At 44.1% G+C, this 26,551-nt stretch overlaps 1 protein-coding gene across 2 annotated transcripts in view; it reads right to left on the bottom strand.

Moving 5' to 3' along the window:
* HIC2 (HIC ZBTB transcriptional repressor 2) overlaps nt 1-25,737 on the bottom strand; it is a 95,387-nt gene extending 69,650 nt beyond the window's left edge. Inside the window, exons 1-2 of one of the 2 annotated variants that reach the window (XR_012155125.1) lie at nt 25,384-25,737; nt 8,002-8,284 (exon numbers count right to left, since the gene is read on the bottom strand). The gene's annotated coding sequence lies outside the window, so the exon portion shown is untranslated. Of the gene's footprint in view, nt 1-8,001; nt 8,285-25,383 lie in introns of those variants that run through there. The other variant, XM_073313415.1, reaches the window with a different exon arrangement.
* Nucleotides 25,738-26,551: the final 814 nt, after the last annotated feature.

The raw sequence follows: 26,551 nt of genomic DNA on the forward strand, positions 1-26,551 counted from the left end.
AGAACCACCCCTCCTGCCCCCAAGTCCTCATTCAACTACCCATGCCAGATATCGAGCAGCAGGCACCACCACAGACAAGAGACAAATAAACCGATCAACATTAGAAGTAGTTGCAACACTAGCTAATAAAAGCCAGGAAATCCAGAACCTACAAGTAAAGATACTCTCGCTTATTGTAAAACAGAGAAAACTACATTATTGTCCACACTGATGACTGACTATTTAACTTCATTTGAATTTCTTAACTCAGTTACTATTCGACATAAATTTGTCTAAAATGGTTAGCAATATGTCAATTTAATTCATTAAAGAAGAAGAGTTGACACAGTAAACTTATTTTTGGACCAAAAAGGGCTGCATGAATGAACCAAGGTTTATTCCATTATCTCATCAAATCAGTACATAAAAATCGAATGTCTCCATACAGCAATAGAACAAAATCCTGAGTCTGTATCACAAAAAAAGTCCTCAAAAGATTGGGAATGGGGAGGACAAATTTAGCAGGCACGGGGTGACTGACAAACCCAGTTACTGTATATGTGCATTAATGATTCCCTTGCCTCTTAAAAAAATACTACTTACTGTTATCCTTTAAAGTTGTACATAGGGTTGCCAGTTTTCGTTGGATGTATTCCTGAAGGTTTCATCACATGACCATCTTTAATTCCTAGAGACCTCCAGGACAATCCTGGAGGGCTGGCAACCCTACTCAAACTTGTACATCATGGCCAGGAAAACTGCTTTTCGGAACATCTCATTGTTCCTTACTAACTTCTTTCCACCCCTCCAAAAAGGGCAGTCTATAGAATTACCCCAAAAGCTCTGTACAAGGGCAATGGTAACAAATCCATTAAGTGGAGGGCAAAACTACCATGTCTCTTGTCCTCTCAAGGCACATGTGTAACACCTTATTAACAATTAATAGGTTAATACCTTGCATTTATATAGCATCTTTGGTATACAGGCCTCAAAGTGATTTACAGAACATCGGGATGTGTTCTTACCCCTGGTGAAACTGAGGCATGCACACACAAACAAGTCAGGTGTCTCACCCAAGATCATGGAGCAAGTTGGGGCAGAGTAAAAATAGAAACCCAAGTTCACTGACTCCCAAATCCTGGATCTAACCACTTAACACTGCATCCTAAACAACGGGAGCTATGTATGTATCTAATAGAGAATAGTCCTCATCACCAGGGGTATTTAACCCATCACCCTGGCTCTGAAGCAGCTGAATATTAAGCACATTACATATCTGGTATAAATTTGTGCACCCTTGAAAAAGCAGAGCATTTGAAGCCCATTTGGAGTTATGAACACTATGATGTTACAAGGAAGAACATCCACAGAATGAACCTGTAGAATTAGAATGCTTTTACTTCGAGAAAGGAGAAAAATCCTGCTACTAATCCTTCAGACATTTTAAACAAGCCTGCTAAAGTGAAGCTCTCTCTCTCTCCTTGGCAGAGCGGGGGGAAGGGGGGAAACAAAAATCTTACTTCAACTGGGGGTATAAGAAAGATCATGAAATTAATTTAAAAGCACTGAAGTAACAAAAAACAACTACAAACAAAAAAAGTGAATACTTCACTTCTCCTCCTCCCCCACTCCCATAGCAGACAGGGGAAACAAACAGCTCACAGAGGGCAGAACGGTCAGACTCAGTTTTTAAAATATTAATAAGAAAAAAATCCACCCAGTGCAGCTTTAAAGATGAGGGCTCTTTATATTATTATAGATAGATACACACACACACCCTAGATTCCAAGGGGGATGAGAGATTTGGTGGCTACTAGCATTTGTCAAAGAACTGTAATGGAAATATTCTAAAATGCATGCAATAGTTATAGGCTTTTTCATGTCTCTGGAGGGGTGGGCATGGAGAATAGTAAAAAGAGGAATTAAATCCTGTAGTGTTTTTTTGTTGTTTTTTTTTAAGTTTTCACTTCAAATAAAGCTTTGTTTTAAAATGTATAGGGCCAGCTGTTAGTGCATTGAGCTGGAGGTCCTGGGTATTAGCCAACTAGACCCTGTGAATTGTGTTTAGTGAGAAGTTTATTAGCTCAGTAAACACCATTCTAGTTCCCCTCACCCCCAACTGTAGAAGTTAAACCATGAGAGCATACGGGACCTCGAGCACCCAGAGCAACAGTTAGCTAGATTACAAGAGCTTTTTAAAGCAAGTTACTATAGTATTTACAGCAGTGAAATCACAGCACAAATGGTAGGTAACATTTGTGACGGTGGTTATCATGTTATGGCATAGGTAAGCTAGTTTTCCTTTGGTAATTTTTATGAGGCAAGCAGTAACAAATATCATGAGGGCACTTGGCAAGGCAGGACAGAAACTTAAATACTAGTGAGATAAGTAACAGAGAGATGGGGGGGTTTGAATCAGAAAACATTCCTCGTGGTCTGTGTTTCTTGAGTGTGACCAATGACAATTCACTGTTTTAATCTGTTGGTGCTCTGTCACCAGGAGGTATGTATGGGAAAACCTGTCAAGTTCTTGTTCTGAGAACACACAGCAGGGAGGCTCAGTGCAGTCGGTTGTAGCTCAAGAGATGCACCATCAAGAATGACATCTTATCACTTGACCCAATCAGAGAGCTGGCAGAGCTTAGAAGCAGTCCGAGTAGGATATACGCATGCCAGGGACGTTGAGAGGGAAAGCAAGAACTGTTTCAAGTTCCTGGGTGACCGCATGTGTTGGCAAAGCTAATGCTACACTGCAGGATAATTAGGTTTCGAGAGCACGAAGCAATAGGCAGGGCATCTTCAGACCAGCCAGGGCTCATGACAGCTGTATAAGACATGAGTGCAGAGATGACTTGTTTAGCTGAGCAGAGAAAGCTCTTCCCAAGGTGTTCTGGACAGAAAGTGTAACTAGTTTTGACCAGCTACAGGCAGTATTTCAGTTTAGACTATGTTAGACAAAAGGGAAATCTGGATTCCTGGTCACTGAAGTCTTTCCTTGACTGACTTCCCACCCCACACCCAGCCCCAACAAGCAGAAAATGCTCGTGACCAGTAGGATATAGCCAAACACTGCAGCCTACACAGATTAGTGACTAAATAAAGGTCCATTAAAGGGAGCCTGCTATATTGGTGCAGTGAGTGAATGATACAGTGGAGTCACATGTGTGTTTTCTGATTGCAGCTTGGATTCTATGGGTATGTCTACGCTGCAATTAAAAATCTATAGGTAGCCAGTGCCAGCTGACTCAGGCTTGTGGGGTTCTGGTTAAGAGGCTGTTTAAAGGCCATGTAGACATTTGGGCTTGGGCTGGGGCCAGGAGCTAGGACCCTACAAGGTGGGAGGGTCCAGAGCTCGAATGTCTACACCGCAGTTAACAGCCCCTTAGCCCAAGCCCCTTCGCCCAAGTCAGCTAATTGCAGAGTAGACATACCTGAAGGGGTGAAAAGCAGCAAAGCCAGGACAAATAGTGGTGAGGAACCAACTCTTCAAACCCTCTAGCAGCTAGGCTCCTCGCTGTTGCCTCTCCTTTTCCCAATCTGAGGACTTCCAGAGCTGTAACTACATTTGAATCAACACCAAACAACTTGGAGAACATAACATTTTTGAACTTAGTGATAGGTGGGTAGCTGTTGTCCAGGCCTTCCTGGATGGACCTGCGTGACCAAGACCACAGCTGCTCTGCCTTTTATATTTTCTTCAACGTTCTCCCATGCAAGGAGTCAGAGAAGGACTGAGAATCCAATTGTTACATTAAAATGTACAGTGAACTGGGAGAGCATTGGTGCATTCACTACCTACAGAATTGGTATTCATTTTCAGTCATTTCCCTAGTGAGAACTGAACATGCAGTTATACTTTAGCTGCCTGTCTGAAGGGACCACGAATTTTACAGTGGGTGAAATTATGAGTTATGGTGTTTGCTTAGGGAGCCAAGACTTGGCCACTTGCAGCTGGAGACTTATTCTATAAAGATACTGGGAAAAAGATGCATAGGGCACATTCTGCGCATCCCAGAATGGCCACATCAAGTTAATGTTTGGGGTTTTTTGCCACAGATCTCCTCCAGCATAGAAAGTCCTTGGGGAAGTACTGGCAACTAGGATGGGTTATATCCAAGAGCCCAGGGAGAGGTCTACTTGCAGAGCTGGGCACCAGGAGTTCTAGATGTCCTTTCATGATTGGTCATTCTTCTTACGTAGCATCTCCTTTAAGTCAAAGAATATCAACTTTCTAAGAGACCACAAGTAAGTTATTTTCACTTAGTCATCTAGGAGAATGGGAAGATGAGTGTCAATAGCCTCTTCTTGCTCTAATGGCTTGTCTTTAGGGGGAGACACGGCTATTCTGGAATATTTCCCTGCATGGACACACTGTTCTGAAATAAAGTGACTATTATAGAATAATTAATCTACTCATAAAGCTAAATTCTACCAAGATAGTTATAGTGGGATAGTTTCTTTGGAACAGCTAGATCGGTCAATTAGACAAGGCCTTAAGACAGAATTTCAAGAGTCCAAGTAAGAGGACTGAGACACAGGGATTTAGGAAAGAGTGCATGTCTCAGTAGACAGGGCTCTGCCACTCACCTGCTGTGTGAAATTGAGCCCATTAGTTCACCTCTGTGCCTCTACTTCCCCTCCCACCCTTTGTCTTGTCTATTTAAATTGTAAGCGCTTGGTGGCAGAGTCTGTCTATTACTTCGTTAGTATAGCACCTAGCAAAAACTTTAGTGACTTCAGAATCCTAAACTAACATGGCCCTTTAGCCCCTACCTGTTTGAAGCTAAATTACACAAGATAATAATTGTGACTCTCTTTATTGAAGAAATCTCATCTTCCAAAGTAAATGTTTTCTAAGTTGTTGCTGCCAGGCTCTGTGTTGAGGACCCCTGGACAAGGAAGAGCTACCTAACCAAACCAACCAAGGACACGCCAAGGCCATGTCAAACCTATAATAAAGCAGTTCCAGAGAGCACACTCAGTTCAATCCCCTCCTCCACCAGCAGCAGTTAAAGACAAGACATCCAGCTCTTTAAACTTAACCCTCTCCCTTCCAAAGAATGTCTGGAATTTCTTCTATTTCCCTACAGAGAATGGAGAGGAGAGGATTGGCAGTGGGGTGAGACAGATAAGAATGCTTGCCTTAGCTGCAGGTTTTGTTAAGTCTACCTGGATGCTTTGGGCATGTGATGGCAAGAAGGAGACAGCCTGGAAAAAAGGGGCAAATTTTTAACAGTGAGGGTAATGAACCACTGGAACGTGGTGAATTCTCCATCACTAAGTCTTTAAATCAAGATTGGGTGCCTCTTCTAAAGAATACACTGTATCTTAACCAGGAGTTACAGGTTTGATACAGGAATTACTGGGTGAGGTTCTCTGGACTGTACTATGCAGGAGGTCAGACAAGATGGTAATGGTCCCTGCTGGCTTTAAAAACCTATGAATTACATCTGCAAAAGACTCAGACTACAAATAGCTGGTATGATAGCCAAGTAAACAGAACCTGTAGTTTACAGCATGGTTAGAGTATATAAAACACCTCCATAAAAAACACAACAGTATAATCCAATTGCTGCAGGTTTCATTTATGAAGCAACAATAAAGTTCCTTTTCCCCCCCTCCAGAGTGTCCTTTAGGATTTGCCAAGATGTTGTACAAAGTGCCAAAAGAAGGTTAACAGTAGTTACTGTTGCTGGGAAGCTACGAAAGGGTAGCATACTGCAAGCTAGACCCACATGTTTAAAAGCCTGTATTGCAACCATACATACACAGAATTTCCTGTGTGAGAATGCAAGTCCCTGCGCCACTGACATTTGGGCCAGGGCAATTTACTTATTTTTGTAATCCTTTCCCAAAGCTGATGATATATGGTATTTAAAATGGTAGATATAAGACCACTGACCAAACTATTAGCTGCTCTACATCATGCATGCACTGTTTAGGATGTATCTGCCAAGCCCCACTGACACAGTACCATAGTAGCAGGAGATTCAGCGTACACACAATGTGTTTTTTGGCAGTCCTGTAAAACTAAACAGTTGAGTGTGCAATCTAGGAATCGTACTGGGTCCTGAGATCGTCAACTATCATCTGTGGCGGAGATTTTCTGTCTGCAGTCAGCAAGGAGCAAGGGATTTTTCCCCACTCAGATGGGGTCTTTACCTGTTAACCATGTCTGTGTCACCTCCTGGTTGGATTATTGCAATGTACCCTTCTTGGGGCTACAGTATGACTTTGAAGTTTCAGCTAGTGCAGAATACAGCTGCCTGCTCACTTAGCTGCATTTCTCACAGAAATCACATAGGACACCTGGGTTCTGTGGTGGCTTCCACTTAGTTACTGAGTGTAATTCCAGGGGGTGCTTTTAATTACTGAAGCCCTGCATGATTTGGGTCCTGGCTAGAGATCAGCTCTCTTCTTGCATATTAACACCCGGTTTTCGTTAGCAGGGCGGTAGGCTGGTAGTTATGCCACCCAATCAAGAGTCTATCTAACATGCACAACCAAATTCCACACCCTGGTATTTAGTATTGTAAGATTACCAACATACTAAAAAAATAAGGCTGCAAACAGTAAACAAAGAAACCCGGAAATATTTCCACTGTCTCGCAATATTTCTGTAGTCAAAACATATTCTTAATACAATCTGCATCTTGGGGACAGAGCGCGAAAGACAGTAAGTGGAGTAATATTGTCATCCCTACCTGGTCACTTACAAAGGGAGAGACTGCACAATCCTACACATCTTAGGGGATTTCTAGATTCTCTTTCCCTCATTCGTGAGCCAGGAAGAATTAAAAATATCTGCCTACACTAAGCTAAAGGGAGCCCTCCCCTCACTTCAGACACAACCACAACAAACATTCCCAAGTCAATGGCTTAATGGAGCACCACTCTGTGGTTATACCCACCACTGGGATTTCATCATGTTTGAATTTATTGCAGCTCACATATCAAGTCAAGTCAAAAGGAGGCGTTCAAGATTTGGACGGTTTTTATTTATTTTTTTTTTTTAGGGGAGAATGTAAAGGACAGGACAGAGTAGGGACTGCTGGGGTATGTTTGTATATTTGTACACCTGCAAACTTGCAGACTCTGAGAAAAAGAAAAAGAATCAATTCCATTAAATAGCTCTATAAATCAGTTCCACCCAAAAATCAATAGGAAACTACATCCGCTAAATGCTAGGTAACACCCACACTGGGTGGGGTGCAGCTGTCTGTGAAAGCGGCCACGCCAAAGCCCTCAGTAGCTGCTCTTCACCAGGTTACTTGCACGACCTGCAGGGATACTGGTGTTCCCCACATTTCCCCCTCACCCAGCTCTCTGTTGGCCTGCATTGGCTCTATTTTAAACAGAGCACAGAATGGAGCTACAGGGTATCTCTGTGCTGGAGCTGGAAGTGCAATTTCCAGCCCAGGTAGGCATGCCGTGCTCTCTCTGATCGAGCTAGGGTGCTAAACACGGAAGTGTAGCCACGGCAGGACGGGCTAGCCACCCCCACAGAACACCATCCAAGACCTCAGCCCTGTCCTCAGGAGGCTACACCTCTCTCCAAGTGTGCAGCCACAGCTGCGCCTCTCTTCTCACCATGCTAGCTCGGTCAGAGCTGGCAATTTCACCTCCAGCTCCAGCACAGACACACCAACTGACTAAAGAGGGTTCAGTGTCACCCCCACCCCAAAGAGTGGCAGGAGGACACCTTGACCAGAAACACAAAACACACACACACGCACCAGTGTTATGCTCTTTTCCTAATAGGCACTGATTCCATGTATCTAGGCACTTGAAACCCTAGCGTTTGAAAGGAGCTTAGGCCTTTAGAAAGAGCTTCCCAACGTATCACATAATTAACTCTCTTCCTCCCCACTTTGTGGATAGCTGTTGTCGTTACACCAGGCGGTGGTGTCCGGGGCCAAAGCTCATCCTCCATTTTGGACAGAGGGCTCTGGCTGGCTTGCTGCGGCAGGCTGCTGACACCACCTCACGCTGGCTGCTGTTGTGTGCTAAGTTACGTAATGATTAAAACGGAAACAACTTTTATTTGGCGACAAGCTCTCTGTGCCTGAAAGAGAAGAACACTACAGACACCATAACTCTCCCCAGAGACAAGTGTCCCAATACTAGATGTCAGCCTTCACGTGGTTAGATATCTGCCCATTGATGGTGATTAGCTACCATGCTCTCACTTTCCAGTTGCGATTTGGCTGCAGCTTCACGGTCTTTTCTACAGGGGAGCAGATGTCTTGCCCCCATCTTTCCTGGCAGTAGAAAGCTCTGTAACTTTCATTTGGTCATGGCACAGCTAGAAGGGTACAGAAAATTCATATTTTATTTCAACCAGCAAGAGATTGACATACTGAATAACTGTACATGCTAACTTTCATTTTATGCACTTCATATCACAAATCGTGTCAAACCAACCTGATAGCTTTCTTTGACAGGGTAACAAGCCTTGTGGATAGGGGGGAAGCTGTGGATGTGGTATATTTTGACTTTAGTAAGGCTTTTGATACTGTCTCGCATTACCTTCTCATAAACAAAATCGAGAAATACAACCTAGATGGAGTTGTTATAAGGTGGGTGCACAACTGATTGAAAAATCATTCCCAGAGAGTAGTTATCAGTGGTTCACAGTCATGCTGGGAGGGCATAACGAGTGGGGTTCCGCAGGGATCGGTTCTGTTCAATATCTTCATTAATGATTTAGATAATGGCAGAGAGAGTACACTTACAAAGTTTGTGGACAATCCCAAGCTGGGAGGGGTTGCAAGTGCTTTGGAGGATAGGATTAAAATTCAAAATGATCTGGACAAACTGGAGAAATGGTTTGAAATAAACAGAATGAAATTCAATAAGGACAAATGCAAAGTACTCCGTTTAGGAAGGAACAATCAGTTGCACACAAACAAAATGGGAAATGACTGCCTAGGAAGGAGTACTGCAGGAAGAGATCTGGAGATCATAGTGGATCACAAGCTAAATATGAGTCAACAGTGTAACGCTGTTGCAAAAAAAAAAAGCAAACATCATTCTGGGATGTATTAGCAGGAGTATAGTCAAACAAGACATGAGAATTAATTCTTCAGCTCTACTCTGTGCTGATTAGGCCTCAACTGGAGTATTGTGTCCAGTTCTGGGTGCCACATTTCAGGAAAGATATGGACAGAGAAGAGCAAAAAAAATGATTAAAGGTCTAGAAAACATGACCTATGACGGAAGATTGAAAAAAAAAAATTGGGTTTGTTTAGTCTGGAGAAGAGAAGACAGAGGGGACAAAGTTTTATGTACTTGAAAACTGTTGTTACAAGGAAGAGGGAGAACATTTGTTCTTCTTAACCTCTGAGGATAGGATAAGAAGCAATGGGCTTAAATTGCAGCAAGGGCAGTTTAGGCTGGACATTAGGAAAAACTTCCTTACTGTCAGAGTGGAAAAGCACTGGAATAAACTGCCTAGGGAGGTTGTGGAATCTCCATCACTGGGGATTTTTAAGAGCAGGTTGGACAAACACCTGACAGGGATGGTCTAGATAATGCTTAGTCCTGCCTTGAGTGCAGGGGACTGGACAAGATGACCTCTCGAGGTCCCTTCCAGTCCTATGATGCTGGGTGCTGCGTGTTTGCCTATTTTCATGCAAAATTTATGAAATTCAGACAAAGTTTTTAAATTGCAAAAGCGAACTTAAGGCTCAATTTTTTCTTTTCATATTTTGTAGTTATCCCAACAGGGAGGCTCTTGTCTGGTGTTATAGATGGGGCCTTATCATTTAGTTTGGGTCTCAATACTGCCCAGGGAGGGAAAGAGAAGTGGACTGTATGTTGCCTTCCTCTTCGGTTCCATGGCCAAGTGAAGAGCTGATGTGGTCTGTGGGTTGCTGAGATTAGGCCTAAGTATTTATCCCACCAAAGCATCTGGGGCCCTTGTCATGGTCCAGGAGGCCAGCATACTAGGTGCTGTACGAACAGAGAACAAGAAGATGGTCCTGGCCCCCAGGGACTTACAAGCTAAGTAATTGCTGCAAGATACTGAGCACCTTCAACTGACTGATGTCAGTGGCATTTGAGGGCATTCAGCATGTTACAGGATCAGGCCCACAGTCACAGGTTCCCCCAAAAAGAGATAATCACTAGGCCCTGGATATCCCTGAGGAGGCCAGTCCAGGAACACACAGATGGCACCCTGGTGGGTAGGCTGGATGTTTTTAAGAACAAGAACAAGCATGAATTGTCTGACTGAAGGCTTCAGTTTAACCATTGGCATCCAGCAAGAACAAAGCATATGCAGCAGCAAACGGACACCCCTTACAAACTCCATCTGAACGGTGGTCAGGTATTCTTACAGGCCCAGTGTACCCAGAGCAGTTCAAAACAAACAGCCTACAGTCTATAGGCACAAGTAAGTGCAGCACACAAAGCACTGTAGGGGACTGTTACAAATGCAACGCTTCATGGAGTAGTTCAGTACGTATTAGATGGCTGGCTGCTCCATATAAAGTGCAGCATGAGACCCAATGCAAATCTGAGTGGAGGAGACAAAACAAGATGACGACAGACAGGAAGGAGCACGGTGCTAAGAATGGGAAGGTGCACAGGAGAAAGTAGGGCAGACACGAAGGCAGAGTTGGAAACAGAGGAACATGCAGAGTCTGGGGGCTTTGGAAGAAAGGCAAAACTTGACTTTAAAAGACATGGAAAGGGGAAGTCAGCATGGAGATCAGATGGTCAACTGGAATTTAAGAACTGGCATAGTAAAAGAGTTAAGTCATGCACCAAATTGTTTAATAAAAGAGACAGGTCAATTATGAGGACTGCCGTAGGAGAACTGGGTTCAGAGGATTGCAAATTATTTGACCATTAAAATTCTCCTCCCAACCCATCTCAGTCACTCAAGCATCAGAACTTAAATCCCATCTCCATCCACTACAAAGCTAAGCTAAGCTTTCTATGAATGGGATAGAAGTTTTTTTTTCAAAACAGTGCATGTTAAACAGCACTACTGTGCTGGTTCAATCTTGGACAGCATATTTTATATATTTATTTATTTTGATAGAACTGGATCAACAAGGTGGCTGACTTCATTCTGTCAATTCCTAGAACAAAAGAAGGGAAACAATACAGAGACTTTTACGAACCAACTTGCTCAAATCCTCAAGCTGCCTACCACCCAAAACAGAACTGATGTTCATTACTAAACAGTTCTAAAATCAAGTGACACTTTTATGCAGTTGTCCATTGTAGACTCTGCTTTTGAGGGAGAGATTGTTCACTCAAATACCAGTGAATTAGAAACTACTATGCAAGAGAGAGTCCATTTTACTAATTACTGCATAGTGAAGAGTTGCTCTTCTATTAGGGACAACTCCAATTCTGTTGACTCTGGTGCCTTGCAGAATCAGGTCCCATTAGAAAGCCATTCTTAAAACAAGTACAGTAACTCCTCACTTAACATCTCCCCGCTTAATGTTGTTTCGAAGTTACATCGCTGCTCCACTAGGGAACATGCTCGTTTAAAGTTGTACAGTGCTCCCTTATAACATCGTTTGGCTGCCTGCTCTGTCCACTGCTTGTAAGATTCTGTGGAAGAGCAGCAACTTTACAAGGGAGCATTGCACAAGTTCCTCTTCTCCGCCTCCTCCCCCCTCCCTCCCAGTGCTTCCCCCGCTGCCAAACAGTTGTTTGGCCCCAGGTAGGACTCACTGCATCTCCACTCCTGCCCCTCCCTCCCAGAAAGTCCTAGGCACCACCAAACAGCCGTTTGGCAGCAAGGAAGCACTGGGAGGGAGAGGAACGGGGACGGGGTGTGCTCTGGAGAGGGGGTGGAGTGGGGGTGAGAAGAGGTGGGCCTGGAGTGGAGCAGGGACAGGAAAAGGCGGGCCTGGAGCATCCCCCAGCAAAGTCAGTGCCTGTTCTTCTTGGGGGAAGCTGCCGCTGCTGCTGCACAAGGTGCTTTCTAGCATCCTTGCCTGCAACGGGCTGTGCTTGTGTGGGGTAAGCCAGGGGCACCTCCCAACCACAGTACAGTACTGTACAGTATACAATGCCTTTTGTCTGCCCCAAAAAAATTTCCTTGGAACCTAACCCTCTGCATTTACATTAAATCTTATGGGAAAATCGGATTAGTTTAACATAGTTTCACTTAAAGTTGCATTTTTCAGGAACATAACTACAACGTTAAGTGAGGAGTTACTGTAAAGTATCATTTTTTAAAAAGGTGGTTTTTATTTGATACACCAAAGTGATAATGTTTGATTTAAAAAGTTTACCAAGGGGCCTGATTAGCAGGAGAATTGCAAGTAAGATAATAAGTTGTCCATTTCCCTGCCCTTCAAATGAAGGTTTTATGTTCTCATCAAATGCTTCTTTCGCATTGTGTGCGGTGTTGTTTTAGCTGTGTTGGTCCCAGGATATTGGGGAGACAACATGGGTGAGATCTTTTATTGGACCAACTTCTGTTGGTGAGAGAGACAAGCTTGCAAGCTTCTCTCTCTCACCAACAGAAGAGATATTACCTTGTCTCTCTTTTACATTATGTCAAGTAAGTGTTGCATGTCCTTGAAATTAGGTAGTTTTCGGAGTAAATCCAAAAAACAAAAATCTCTGGGTCCACTGGCACATCAGAGAGAAGAATTTTTGGTAATTCATTGACTAACAAACCTATTCAGGAGATTTTAGGGTTTTCTTCTTTTTAAAAAAAAATAAAGACCGACAAGAAGAGCCAGAGACTTACTGAGAATCACTCGTGCCAATCTATTTTACATGGAAGGCACTCTGACATTATGATAATGGGCACAGGACAAAACCCTGAAATGCGTGTGCAGCTGGAAGAATCATGTCTTATCTCAAACCTCTACACTGTGGCCTGAGGCCGACTGGTCGAAGAACAAAATGTGCATAGGGTTAGGACTCGAACATGCCTTCCCCAGACGGTCCCCTGCAGCGTTTGAGCCAGTCCCATTGCTAGAGAGAGGAGGTAGAGGGTGCCGCTTCTCAAACTGTCCCCACCACTTCCTCTGCAGCCTCACGAGCAACTGTAATGTCAAAATGGACGCCCCTTTCCGGTCGCAGCTCCCCTTGCTGCAGCACAGGGGAGGGAGAAGAGTGGCGCTGGCTCTACCATCTGCTTCCCAGCCAGGCTCTGGGAGAAAGGAGGAGAGCAGGTCTGAGCTCAGATGCCGCTGTCTGAGCGTAGGGGCGCACCTAGCAAAGGACAGTTCCCCTCCCGAATAAAGGACAGCCCGGGAAGCAGGAGAGTGGGAGGAGTGGGGACTGAAGTAAGAGAAGCTGAGAACCCACACCCAGTGAAGACTCTCCAATGCTCTGCGCCAGCCCCAATGTGGGTTAAAATGTGCTCCAGACACATGCCCCTTCTCACTTCCTGCACTAGGGACTATGGCGGCTCCACACCTGTTTGAGTCTCCTCCACATTTTGAGAGGATCTCCAGCAGGAAACTTGCAGGTGGTTTCCATTCCCTTTACAGAGCACAGGGAGCAGAACAGGACCGAGAAGCTGTCCCAAAGTATCAACTGTGACCCAGGGACCATTTTGAAATAGTATCTTCAGCTCCTGGCCCAAAAGACTGGACCACACCAAGTGTCAGTTACAAAGTAGGAAAAGTCCACTAGACTTTTGCCTTGGTAGCGTACAAAGCATTCACCCATGTGAGAACCAGGCCTTTGCCAAGAGCCCTCTGCATAAAATCACATTAATAATAATAATAATCCACCAGCAGTTCTCTTTTGTTCAACAGCTGCAATGTCCCCACTCCTTGGACTGGACTGTGCAAGCCCTTACTCCAGCAGAGTCACACTGACTTCCGGAGAAGTGCCCAAACGTTTGCAGAGTCTGACCCTAATCAGTTATCCGTCTTGCACCTATCTGAGCCTTTGGATTACAAGCTCCTTCGGGCCAGGAAGGCGGTCTGGTTTTTGAGTACATTCTATCAGCTGCAAAGTGCTCTGTGTCCATGTGTGGCACTAAGTCTAATTTTTGGTGCAAAGAGCAACTCTACACTCTATCATATGCTCATAGGGGCTTTTTCCACTGAACATTTAGCTCTGACCAACAATTAGTTTGCACTAATTAATTGATTTCTTTATTTTACTGCAAAAGTCGTGTGTTCATATTACCACTTGTTTAATATTCAAACCCTGACTCTAAATTAAAAGAAAAAAAAAATCAATCTGCAAAGTACGGGCTTGCAGAAATACCTATATGGCACAGCACTGAAGTCCGTGCAATGCCAGGATACCCTTCGCACCTTGGCATTCCCTCCTTCTGGAAGATTTAAGAAGAGTGGGAACTGAACGTTTTTCTAGCACAAACATGCCCAATTAGTTTCCAATAATTTACACTAAATTTAGCAGCGACTGGGTTCTCTCTCCCACTGCCAATATACGAGCTCCTGGCCAACACACGAATCACTCCTCCTACACCTCGTGAGGCACAGCTCAGCGTGGGGGTGGGGCAATAACATGGCGATTCTTATTTTTGGGTGCGGGGGGGAGGGGCGGGGCGGAGGGGGGAACACTTTCTGAAACTTCCCCTGAATTGCTGCATGCCACAAAGGACAGCTGTTACCTTCTCACTTACAAAAACGTGACCTCAGCCAATCAAGCTACAGCCCTAGGGCTGTAAGATACCCTCTTACTCACCACTTTGACTGGCCAAACCTAGTGAAATAAGGCAGCTTTCCTCTCAACCTCAAACAGGCATGTGCATGGCTATTGCTTCAAGAGGTTTTGGGGGAGGGCAGGGAGAGGAGAGAGGGTGCAGATCAAGCAGTTTCAGAGACAGACAAGCATGGATCTATGTATGATCAGTGAAGAGACAAAGGCGAGTCAGCAAATATTTTGAATAATGTCAGAACATCTGTAAACTGGCTTGGACTTCTCTGGACTCCTGTCCCTTCTCTCTTGTCTAACCAGTTCACTGAGAGCGGGGGGTGAGATGAACCCCCAAGCGTCTAACACATACTACTGGATGTGCTGGGCTGATTTAGTACACTGCCATCAGTAAAGTCGGGCTGTGCCAGGGATGCAGCTGGTTTCCCTGCCATTAGAGGGGGCGGGGGGATATCATGGGTGGATTTGGTTTCTCAGGACTCTGTTGGATGAGGTTGTATTTCACAAAACCCTACTCACATATGGTTCAAATACAGATCCCACTCATCTGAATCCCCCAGATTCCGGGAGGGGAAAGGAGTCACAAAAGATTGGTTAAGTTTTACAGTTTAGTTTGCTCTACGTGGGGAGGAAATATGTACCATCACACACATTGATGGTGTGACCTGGGTGGGGTTGAGGGGGTGTCGGGGAAATCACAGCATTGCCATATTTCAGATCTGGAAATGCAGGCACAGAGGAGTTAGCACCATCAATCTGACAGTTATGAGGCTTAACTGTTTATAAAGCACTTTGAGATCTTTGGATGAAAATGCTATATAAGGACAAGTATTCTACCACTTCCAACCTGAAACCACCACTGTTTTAATGTAAAGCTACTGTATATATTCCTTTTCCCACAGCCTACAGTAGCTGACCACACCCTTGAAACAGCTTTCCATTTAACAAACTGCTTCCCACTGCAGTAGTACTGCAAATTCGAACTGCTTTTCCTTAACAACCAGCTCTCCTTGCAGATATGGGCAACTGAACCAGAAGTGTTAAGCCTGAAATAATTAGGCAGTTTGCACCAGAAGAAGTTAGACAATGGTAGCAGCTATTACTCCTTTCCTTTCATAAAAGATGAAGGAAAAAGCCCAGGAGGTCATCTAGCCCATCTTTCAAATATCATGCCCATTATACAGATGGGGAAACAGAGGCGCGAGTGACTTTCCCAAAATTACACAGCCAGTGAGTGGCAAAGGAATCATTACATCCAAGCCTTTGTTTTAGCCACTAACCAGGGATTCTCAGACTCTTTCCTCGCTGCGTACTGCAAGTTAATGAGGAGATCCCCTTGTAGCTTTCCAAGCATGGACCACCTTGCCTCTAACTGGTGACGGAGTAACAGCACTATGGCAACTACAGCAGCTGATGACATTTAATAACTGGAAATGACGAGTGCCAGCACCAAGTGGCCAGCCAGCTGTCTACTAACCACTATCAAGTGGTCCACAGACCACAGTTTGGGAAACTCTGCATTAGCCCATGCCCTTCCTTTCCTTTTCAAGCAGTCCCACCCATTATAACAGGCCAGTATTTTCAAACACCTCCGCAACTTGGATGGATGTAGAGCGCAACACGCATTAAACTGTTCTTCTTGGAGTTCGCTTAAGAGTGCTGCCAACTTGTAAACAGTAGAGTCAGTTTGCTGCCAACACAATTTTGACCTAGAGCAAACGGAAGTGCTTTTCCAAGAATCTTTAAGGCTGTTGAGTCACGCTGTATGCTGGCACTGGACCACGTAACCCAAGAGGGGAAAACAAACACAAGAGAAGAAACCACTCCTAGCAGAGGTTAAAGGGGGACAGATGACGGTTTTCAAATTATTCGGGGACATTTCCAGGAAAGAGGTGGTGGTGCAAGAGACTCTTTCCGAAGAGCTATTCACCACAGGGGAACAAAATCGCATTCATATTTTCATTGTTGTGGTAAGGTTAAGTAGATTTGATACTCCGGATGGTAAATATTCATGATATTTTGCAACACTGATTTAATAACCGTACAACAGAGCCTAACAAGCCCAACTTACAAGAGGCCTGGATATCAAGTTTTGCATAAGATCATTGACTCAGCCCTTTAGGATGCATTATTATTTGTATTATGGTGGCTCCTAAAGGCCCGCAACTGAGGTCAGAGTCCCATTGTGAAAAGATCCAGTAAAATACAGTCCCTCCTCCAGAGGGCTGAGAGCTAAATAGACAACGGATATCATCCCCATCTTACAGATGGGGAACTGAGGCAGAGAGAAATTAAGTGACTTGCCCTAAGTCACACAGGAAGTATGTGGCAGAGCCACAAACCAAACCCAGATCTCCCAAGTCCCAATCAAGACCATCCAGAAGAGCCGACATACAAGCCACTGGTGCATTCATATGCACCAACTCAGGGCAGAACAAGGTTTTCCCCCTTTTTAAACGAACAACGTCAGACCAGTTATTAAATCAATTCAGCAGGTATAAGAAGCTTTCAGCTTTGGGAAACTTGGGTATAACTGGATTTCAGGTCACAAGTGAAATTACTTTCAAACCAATCCTAAGCAGACATCAGCCTATGAACCTCACAAAGCTACAACACAACTGGCCATCTCTGACGAAAGGAAACCTTTTAAGGACATCACCCACAGGTCAGGATTTAAATGTATGAGCAGAGCTCTGAAAATGCGTATGTGGGAAGTTAATGGATACATTCTCTGTCATACAAACATTGGTAGGCCTGGTCCCTGCCCCAAAACACTTACAGATTTTTCTTTGAAAAATAGGTTGTGTCATGTCTGAAACATCAGAGTATCAAGAGCTTTCTGAAAATGGACAACAGGTTTTTTTTCAGAGACTCAGAGTTTAATTCAAAAATATTCCCCACAAACACTGCTCTGAAGTCTTTATTGGACAAAAGGAAAGGTTTCATAGGGTCAGACAAAACTCAGATGGGACAGTGGCATACTGACAGCACGTGGAAAGACTAAAATAAGCATGATGATTTTAGTCCTGTATGACGGTATCTTCTTGTGGCACATTGAAGACTGGATCCATGTACAATGAATGCTTCTTTTATTTAAAAGAAAAAAGAAAAGCTACAAACATACATTTCATGAGTGAGAATTTTCTGTATACCTAGGTGAAGGCAATTTAGGGGTGAGCTGGGCTTGCAAAATGTCAAGCAGCATAGTAAATTAACTTCTGTGTTGTGGCATTTCCAATGGCCACCATATCATGCATCACTTTTAAAACCCAGAGTTGTAAAAGCAAAGGGAAACAAGGAGAAGTCTATGGCCAGCAGAGTTAAGGACAATATACTTTAAAAAACTCCTTATTAGAAACAAAAAAAATCCAAACAATGGTATTGTCCACTGGTAGAAATTATAGAATTATAATGCAGAAAAGGCAGAAGGTTTCAATAAGTATTTCTGTTCTACATTCGGGGGGGGGGGGGGGGGGGGGGGGAGATAATGTAGTCATATCATCGGACGACACTCTTTCCATTGCACTAATATCTCAGAAGGTCATTAAACAGCCACCACTAAGGGGACAGAGGCTTCTCTTTTACCAACAGAAGTTGGTCCAATAAAAGATATTACCTCCCCCACCATGTGTCTCATATCTTGGGATCCACACAGCTGCAATGCCACAAACAGCAGCTACTAAAGTTAGACATCTTTAAATCAGCAGATTCAGATAATTTGCATCTAAGAATTTTAAAAGAGCTGGCTGAGGACCTTGCTGGACTGTTAATGTTTGATTTTCAGTAAATTGTGGAATGCTGGGAAATTTCAAAAGACTGGAGGAAAGCTAATGTGACAATATTTAAGAAGGGTAAACTGGATGACGTGAGTAATTATAGGTCTTTCAGTCAGACATTGATCCTGGGCAAGGTAGTGGAGAAGCTGATATGGGACTAGATTAATTAAGAATTAAAGGGGTGATAATATTGTTAATGCCACAGGGGTTTGTGGAAAACAGAGCCCATCAAATTAACTTGATTTTTTTTTTAAATGAGATTACAAGTTTGGTTGATAAAAGGTAATAACGTTTATGTAATATACTTAGACTTCTGAAAGGCATTTGGTATAGCACAACATTTTGATTAAAAAACTAGAAAGATATAAAATGAACATGGCACACGTTAAGTGGATTAAAAACTGGCTAACTGATCGATCTTAAAATAACTGTAAACAGAGAATCACCATTGAGGAGGTGCTTCTGGAGGTTTCCCCAGTGAGCAATATTTGGCCCTCATCTGTATAACATGTGTGTGACAGACCTGGAAGAAAATAAAATCATCACTGATAAAGTTTGAAGATATCACAAAAATTAGAGGAGTGGTAAATAATGCAGAGGACAAGTCACTGACAGAGCGATCTGGTTCACTTGGTAAACTGGGTACAACCAAACTATGCATTTTAATATGGCTACATGTAAAAAGTATGTAAAGAACATACGCCATACTTACAAGATGGGAAACTCTCTCCAGGGAAGCAGTCATTCAGAATAAGATGTGGGGGGACATGGTGGATAATCAGCTGAACGTGAGCTCCCACTGCAATGCTATGACCAAAAGGGCTAATGTAATTCATGGATACATAAATAGGGGAACCTCTAGTAGGAGCAGAGATGTTTTCACCTCTGTATTTGGCACTGGTAGAATACTGTGTCCAGTTCTGATGTCCAAAATTCAAGGAGGGTGTTGATAAATTGGACAGGGTTCCAGGAAGAGCTATGAGGATGATTACAGTATTAGAAAACACGTCTTATAGTGACAGATTGAGCTTGTTCAGTCTACTTAGCTAAACAAAGAGGAAGTTAATAGGTGACTGGATTACAGTCTACAAGTATGTACATGGGGAACAAATATTTAATAATGGGCTCTTCAATCTAGCAGAGGAAGGTCTGACACGATCCAGTGCTAGAAGCTGAAGCTAGACTAATTCAGACTGTAAATAAGACACATTTTTGGGTGGTGGTGTTTTTTTTTGTTTTTGTTTTTAAAACCAACGAGGCTAGTTAACCATTGGAACAATTTACCAAGGTTCGTGGTGGATTCTCCACCATGGACAATTTTTAAATCAAGATTGGACGTTTTTCCTAAAAGATCTGCTCTAGGAATTATTTTGGGGAAGTTCTATGGCCTGTGTTCTACAGGAGGTCAGACAAGATGATGACAATGGTCCCTTCTGGCCTTAGAATATAAGAAGAGCTGCTTTGGTTTGATAAGTTCATGTATCATTGAAAGTTACCCCTTCTTCCTTTACCTAAGAGACTGAAGGATAGATAATGCCTCAGGCCAGCTTGCTAAAGCGCAATGCTTTCTACCTCTCTCAGCCAGAGGATGAGCTAGGGCAACAGTAGAAAGTTTTTAAAACCTAGTCCTGACAGACAACACCTGCTTTAGCTAATGGGTGGAATCACACCTAGCTCTTGGACAGCACTATCAATATATCTGAAAGCTTTCTGCAAAGGAAGCAAAAAACGAATAATGATGCATCCCAGTTTTAGGTCCAGTGGTATTAGGAAAATGATCCACTGATGACAATGTTTTTCAGACGTGGACTTCCTGCTTTTCTGTAAACAGTTTTCACCGCCAGCTGAATTGACAGAGTAGGGAGACAGAATGGATCAGTATCTCCATCATGCTGGCTGTTGAGCCTGGTAGAACATCAACACTGTAACAGAAAGCGTGATGGAGATGAACAGTTTGTTCCAGCTATGCTAGCAACAGAAACCCATTCAGCACTGGCTGAGGTGGCTCCATTTCTGACTACCATTTTCTACAACAGATCTGTTCACTAGCAGAGACAGGGCCTTCAGCTCTCAGGTTACAATTTTAGTTACTGTGTAAGTGCAGCCTTGTCTCTTCACGTCCTGCAACATACATTTCAGGTTGCCTGATGGGCAAGAGATGTAGGCTTGGGTAAATCAGATTCCCCACTAATTTCCAAACTTTTTCAATAACTCAGGTCTGCAAGTAGAGCCCTTGTTTGGGATCTGCAATTACCAGGATCACTCTCCACCCCTTCCTCCTCAAACAATACGGGCTCTAGGAAGGCACGAGGGTTGTCATTTCAATAATACAAAACCCTGTTGCTTCCACTCCAGAACAGCTGACTGCAGGTGCATAGTAGGCTGTGCTTATTAACAAAATAGGAAATTGGATATATAGAAAGAAAACACTGGGGATTAATCCTGGATTGCAGTTTGTGGCCAACACTGGGCCTCCATCCAAACACCGATGACAAGGAGCGAAGTTTTCTCCCACCTGTCACTTAAAGCAGGTACAATTATTGCAGTGTTGTAGTCTCTCTCCCCTACAGCTATTGTGACAATCACTTTTATATCAGTTTCACATTCATAATGAGCTCATTATTTTGTTTGTTTCTTGTTTTGCCAACAACCAAGAATGGAGGGTGAATTCTCCTTCCACAAAATTGCGAATTAAAAAAAAAAAAGTGACTAACTCTTACAAATTTTGACAGCTAGCTGCTAAGGCACACATTCTTCAGGGAAAATATTCTGGTCTTCAAATTGGCATTCTGGTGGAAGTTTGATGGGCCAATTTAACAGGAAAACGCAATTTTAAAGAATATTTTGAGGCAGATTTTGAACTACTCCAGGCAGAAGAAAAAATAATTACATGTACCATTGCGGCAGCTTAAAATAGTTGCTTTAGCACCGAAGCTGCAGAGCAGGAGACAAATCTCTATCACAATGCACTATCCCTGAAATGGAGAGTGTATTGTAAACTCACTTAAGCAGCCTCAGTGATACAGTCAGTCCTTTTCAATCACAGCCAACCCAATGGGACAAGGCTTTTCAGATATTTTTCTCAAAAATATTCTTCCGCTTGTAGTTGGGCCAGGACTCTGGTGTTGTAAGCAATTCCACAGCTGAGCCCTGTTAATTCTTCTCCAAGCCCAGCAGGGTAGGCATGTCCACTGATGCTGAAATGGTCCCCCTTCTCACTGAGCTTTGCCTGTCACAGTACAGCCTACGTAATGGCTGCATTGCAAATGCAATTCCATTTTCTCCCACTCTGAGACTATATCTGCTGTGGTGTTGAAACCCAGGGACTCACTTTGTGGCAAGTATTGTTGACTGCCATTAAATCACAAGATGCAGCAGCAGCTTTGGGGTACAATGAATCGTTAAGTTACAATAAAGTCTAATTTTGCTAGTGTACCAAAAGTTTGGTGTCCTGTGGTAGGGAAACTGAAGACCATCTTTCTAGCAGTACCACGACCTGCAATCTATCAAGCCACGATACATCCATCAAAAGACGGAAGTGCAAAACACCATAAACAATGCAAATAGGAATTCTGATTCTAAAGCAACTATGCATCCACTAAAAAGCATTATCCTATTTTTCTATACCTATTAGCCAGAAGTATGGATGGGAATCAAAACAGAGCTATATATTCCATTTTCTACAAGGGCAAAAGAATTTGTAATATGCAATTTAGGTTTATCACTACAAGCTTTAAAAATGCTGGAATCTAAGAACTCGCAGCAACATCCTTTAGTCAAAATTTGGATTTTCAAATCTGAACAGTATTTTTGGATTGCAGTGGTTTGGGGGGGCTTTTCAATCCATTCCACACCAAAACAGATTAGCCATAAAAAAAAAAAATTAAAAAAAAAGTACCATGATGCTAATGAAAGTAAATTGAGCCATGCACCTTCTAGGACTGATGCCTCCCCTCACCCCCTTTATCCTTTCACTCATTGGCCTCTGCCAAACAATTCAGTACGGCCACAACAACACAGCACATGATAGCAAGTGCTTCAAGCATCTTACGATATTTATTACTATCTACAGGTCCATAAGTCATTTTGCACAGCAACGTATGTGGACACTAACATGAGTTATTGCATTAAAGATGTAAATCTCTCCCAGATCTTTGGCAAGAGAGTTGTTTTTAAAGGGGGGGGGGGATATAATTATGTATTTTTTCTACATTTCACCCAGAATAGAGAGGATACACTAAGAGAACAAGTGCTACAGGCTCACACTCACTCCCTTTTGCACCCCACCACACTTAGATCAAACAATATATTTTAGACCCCAGAGAACAAGGTATTTATGGTTGGTGTCTTCTACCCACATTTGAATGGAAAGTAACAAATGTAAGCAGCCGTTTATTCTTAATGCTGATCTCCCCTATAACTAAAATGATATGCCAGTGGCAGGTGGCAAGTTTGAGGGGGGGATGGGAGTTGTTTCTTTTCTTTCTTTCCTTTTAATAAATATAACAACAAAGGGCAGCCAGATTTGACCTAATGGGTCAACCATCAAGAGTTAAACTGATTTAAATAATTAGACCTAGAATGTCAGGCACCACCACAAATAATTGCTCCTAATGCTTTTAGGATTAGATTGCTAATGAAAAGGCACAAAAAAGAGGCCACTTGCAGTTGTGGAAATAAGTCAATTTTCCTTTCATATGTCATTTTCTCCATGCAGAGCTGCTGTGATATGATCCTAAGGAGCCATTTATGGTTCCCTCTCCAGAACTGCTGCGGCATAAGCAATAGCTTTAAGTCACAAAAAATTCGGACTGTGCTATTTATATGTACAGTGCATTTATTAAACATAAAAATTAAATATTTTTGTTCAAAGTTCAGGATGTTTTTTCAGTGAAAACCATGAGGAGTAGCATATTATCATCTCCCTTAGTTGGTATATAAATTCCACCAGATTATTCAAAGAGCATTTTGCAGTATTTTAAGCTTCCTTCAATCAAAAGATAAAAACAGTCATTTTGTAATAAATCGTGTTCTTATTGGTTTTTGGCTTGTTGCATGAATATATTCCCTAATTAAGTAGTATCCAGTGGGATCTGAGTAGCCCTCTGGTACATACTTGGTTTCATATATAATTCATTCATTTTATGTAGAGCTATACACCCTTACACTCACAGACACTGAATGCAAAGTTACAGCTCTCTCAGTAACAAGAGGTAGCGGTTTTATTTTGTTTCTAAATGGCAAGTTTTCCTAGCAAAAAGTTGGCAGAAGTTATAAAAATCCCAGAGTATATTATAGGGTACACAAAAGACTCCAAGCTGCGCCTAAATAAAAGGCGCTCTGCTCGCATTAGCGACGAACCGACTAGCTACTCTCTCTGCACTGCTGTGAAATGACCAAATAAGAGCGCCCAGCTGGCAGCACTGATAAAGGGATAAACAGACATGCTGGAAAACCCTCCACCCCTCGCTCAGATGCCCGCTTCTACGTGGGACAAGTGCAGACCGAAGTAAATTATTGACTTCTCCCCTCTCGCACCGGTCACGATCAGCTCGGACTGGGTGTTCACAACACGCACCGAACTGCGGCGAGCATAATGGGCGCCTCGGAGATCGCCCCGCAGCAGCTGCCGAGCGTGGTCATTTCCCGGGCGCGAGAGGTTTTCATTCAGAATTCGGCCGGGGTAAAAGATTCACTCACACGTCTCACCATTCTTATTGATCTGGGAAGAGGGAGCCCACGTAAGCCTCAGAGCCCCCATTGAGAAAAAGAAGAGTTCACGGCTTAGCCATGGGGATCCCACCGGGTCTTGCTTTGTAACCCAGGGGAGGGGGAGTATGGTATACAGCTGAAGGGGGGGGCGGGCAGAAGCCCCACTCAATGGCAGATAAAATGTTACCCTCCGGTCTGATTTAACAGCAGCTTGGCCAGGTTTTAAATCTTTTCCCCAGGTAGCTCGTACACTAAAGGGACTGTGGGGGGGGCGCACCGGGAAGCCGGGTCCTAGCGAGCCCCAAACAGTGGGGCTGCGTAGTATCCTCTGCTCCGTCCATTGCATTGGAGACGGTGCAATCGGTAACAAAAGCCAGAGACACCCCCCCACACACACACACACAAACACACACAGTAGCAGCGGCGGCTCCGTCCCTCCTTGATCTCAGGGCGGTGGGGAGGAGGAGGAGATGGGGCAAAAGTTCAATGCGATCCCACTGAGCGGTAGGGGTGCGTGTTTGGGGGAAGGGGTAAGCTTTATGGGGAGGAAACCTGGCCTCCGGGCTCCGGAGAGCGGCATGGGAAGAAGAACAGTGGCCGGCGATTGCCACCCCTATCTCGACCTCCCTCCTGAGCGCTCCGGGGGGAGGGGAGGGTGGAAATTGGTGGACCTGAGGGGGGGGGGAAGATATTCATGGGAACCCCTAGCACAATACAGGCAAACGCAAAACACGCCCCCACCCCAATGCACTGCACCCTCCCTGCCCAAGAATGGCTCAACCGCGATCTCCACGCAGGGGGCGGGGAGGGGGCTGGGGCAGCTAGCGACTCCGGGGGCTGCTGGTCCCCCTTGGCTCCTCCAGGCAGCAGCTGCCGCAACCTCCCCGCTGCCCCCTCCCCCCGAACGCTAGGCATCGAGCAAAAGGGGCAGAGCACCCGGGGAGGGGGAGCAAAAAGTTTCCAGCCGCTGCCACCAAATAGCAGCGATTTACCATCCAGCGATCCATCCAAATTCACCCCCTTCCCCGCCCCCTTCCCATGCAGCAGGGGCAGCACATGGGGGGAGAGAGCAGCGGCTGCCGGGCACGGGCACTGCAAGGCAGGGGACCCCCCCCACGCCCCTGTGCGTGGGTCTCCCCCCCCCCCCATTGCACCCGAGCAGTGGGCACATAAAGAGCACGGGGCAGCAGGGCTGGGCGGAGAGCCCCGAGCAGCAGCCGCTGGGCTGGAGTCTGCCGCGTCCGGCCCCCGGGCGGAGAGCCCCGGGCCCTCCACGGCTACTTTGCCTCGTTACCTGTTTTCTCTTTTATTGTACGGGCAGCCGCGGCTTTGCTCCCCCTTCCCCTTCGGCTCTCGGGCTATACCAGCCTGTTCCTCATCTCACAGCCTTCCTCCCAGCGCCATCTTGCAAGCTTGTGACGTTGGGAGCTGCTCACCCCTGACCCACATTTGAATAGAAGCCAAAATGAAAAAAAAAAAAAGGGGGGGGGGGAGAAAGAAAAGAAAAGGAGGAGAGGGGGGAAGAGAGAGGGAGAGGGGGAAGAACAAAAAGAAAGAGAAGGAGAGAGAGAAAGGCAACAGCCAAGCAAGTGCTGCGCCAATAACACATCAGCTCCTGCCCTCTTGCCAGCTAGTTTAGTAATAAGCAATTTCCTGCTTTTGCAATAAATGTTGCAGCAGCAGCGCTGGGAGAGAGGGACAGCGAGCTTTGTAATTCCCATTAAAGGACGCAGGCTTCCCCCACCCCCCTCCCCTACCACCCACACCTCCGAATTCAACCCCGGCATCCTAGCACTCGTTTATGGCAATCTAAATATCGCTACTCACGCTCCGATTTTCAGCAATCAGAAAGGCATTTGTGAAGATTATTTCCCCCTCTCCTAGTGAGATCTAGACTGTGTCTGTAAAATAATTATAGGGACTATAACCTGTAAATGTGTTGAGATTTTCTTTTAAAAAATTAGTTTCATGCTGTATGCAAAACCAGAAAATTTTACAGTGCAATCTGTATGTTATTCGTTTATTACCATTACTTATTTGTTAAGCACTGCCAGTATGTTCTGTATCATACAAGACAGCAATAGAGACATAGCCCTTGCCCCAAGGACTCAATAGGAATTTAAGATTTCTTTTATTTATTGGAACTGTATTGGAGGAGAAAGTTGTTTGGGATTTATATCCCCAGTCCTGCAAGCATTGACACGTGTTTAATTTTACACACATGAGTAATTCCCTTGAACAAAATGGGACTAAGTGCTTAAATTGAGCATGTGCATAATTTTTTTAGGATTAGGGCTTTAATTTTAAAATTTTTGAACGGATAGATAAGTGTCAACTTTTCCACATTGATGAGCATGGCCAGCAACATGCATGTAATGCTGAATAGGAATAATATTTAGTATTACATTTTCAAATGTGTTACATTTTCCAAATGCTATACGGAACTTAACTAATTAACCTCT

Source organism: Lepidochelys kempii, chromosome 15 (assembly GCF_965140265.1).
Source record: "Lepidochelys kempii isolate rLepKem1 chromosome 15, rLepKem1.hap2, whole genome shotgun sequence".
NCBI classification, from domain to species: domain Eukaryota; kingdom Metazoa; phylum Chordata; order Testudines; family Cheloniidae; genus Lepidochelys; species Lepidochelys kempii.